This window comes from Cervus elaphus, chromosome 21 (assembly GCF_910594005.1).
Source record: "Cervus elaphus chromosome 21, mCerEla1.1, whole genome shotgun sequence".
NCBI lineage: Eukaryota > Metazoa > Chordata > Mammalia > Artiodactyla > Cervidae > Cervus > Cervus elaphus.
Genome location: NC_057835.1, coordinates 74,369,797 through 74,371,632, shown reverse-complemented (window position 1 = coordinate 74,371,632; position 1,836 = coordinate 74,369,797).

The window sequence follows — 1,836 nt, the reverse complement described above, 5'->3', positions numbered from 1 at the left end:
GAGTGAAAGGACAAATATAGGCATATAATTTACCCTTTTTCCCACTCACTTAGGTAGAAAGAATTTCTCTTAGAGATGTGTATGCCCATGTTGCCATGCAGTTCTGCATGACTAGGACTGCTTTTGGGGTAAAGTGGTGAGAAAAAGGAGAGAATACAATGATGGGGTTTGCATCATACCCATGGGACCGCAGGGCCCACCCCTCCTAGCTCCTTTGGCCAGAACGCTAGTTTTAAGTGTCTGCACAATTGCTCCCACTTCTGTAGTGAAGCTCTGTAACTGAGGTTCCTCTAGAGGCGGGACTTGGAGAGAAGAGTAATGAAAAAAGAAAAGGAAAAGCCAACAAACAAACATACATATTCTCTGGAATGCAGATGTTGGTTTCGCAAATTGAGAAAGACAAGATTTATCTCTGCATTTTTGCTTTCCGCACCTACTACATTCAGTTCAGTTTAGTCGCTCAGTCGTGTCCGACTCTTTGCAACCCCATGAATCGCAGCACACCAGGTCTCCCTGACCATCACCAACCCCCAGAGTTTACTCAAACTCATGCCCATCGAGTCGGTGGTGCCATCCAGCCATCTCATCCTCTGTCATCCCCTTCTCCTCCTGCCCCCAATCCCTCCCAGCATCAGGGTCTTTCCAATGAGTCAACTCTTCCCATGAGGTGGCCAAAGGATTGGAGTTTCAGCTTCAGCATCAGTCCTTCCAATGAACACCAGGACTGATCTCCTTCAGGATGGACTGGTGGGATCTCCTTGCAGTTCAAGGGACTCTCAAGAGTCTTCTTCAATCCCACAGTTCTAAAGCATCAATTCTTCGGCGCTCAGCTTTCTTCACAGTCCAACTCTCACATTCATACATGACCACTGGAAAAACCATAGCCTTGACTAGACGGACCTTTGTTGGCAAAGTAATGTCTCTGCTCCTTAATATGCTGTCTAGGTTGGTCATAACTTTCCTTCCAAGGAGTAAGCGTCTTTTAATTTCATGGCTGCAATCACCATCTGCAGTGATTTTGGAGCCCCAAAAAATAAAGTCAGCCACTGTTTCCCCATCTATTTCCCATGAAGTGATGGGACCAGATGCCATGATCTTAGTTTTCTGAATGTTGAGCTTCAAGCCAACTTTTTCACTCTCCTCTTTCACTTTCACCTGCTACATAGTTCTGTACTAAAACTACCCTTGAGCTAAAGCTGGGAGATAGATAATCAATGGGATAGATAAACAGTAGTGGGCTGACTGAAAAGAAAGTGAAAGTGAAATTTGCTCAGTCATGTCTGACTCTGCGACCCCATGGACTATATGGTCCATGGAATTCTCCAGGCCAGAAGCCATGGGATTTTCTAGGCAAGAGTACTGGAGTGGGTAACCTTTCCCTTCTCCAGGGGATCTTCCCAACCCAGGGATCGAACCCAGGTCTCCTGCATTGCAGGTGGATTTGTTACCAACTGAGCTATCAGGGAAGCCCTATGAAAGTCTAAACCAGATTTTGGTGTATAACTTAAGGATAAGAAGAAAAGTCCAGCAGAATATAAGAAATATGAGACTAGAGAAAATGCTATACAATTATGCATAGAAGGTTAATGAACTAATTGATTCAATAATGATTTAGGTTCCACATCATCTATGGATATGACCCTTTACTTTGGGGAGTAACAAATACATACAGAGCAATGAAAGTGAAAGTGTAATGGCTCAGTCGTGCCCAACTCTTTGTGACCTCATGGACTGTAGTCCACCAGGCTCCTCTGTCCATGGAATTCTCTAGGCCAGAATATTGGAGTGGATTGCATTCCCTTATCCAGGGGATCTTCCCAACCCAAGGATTGAACC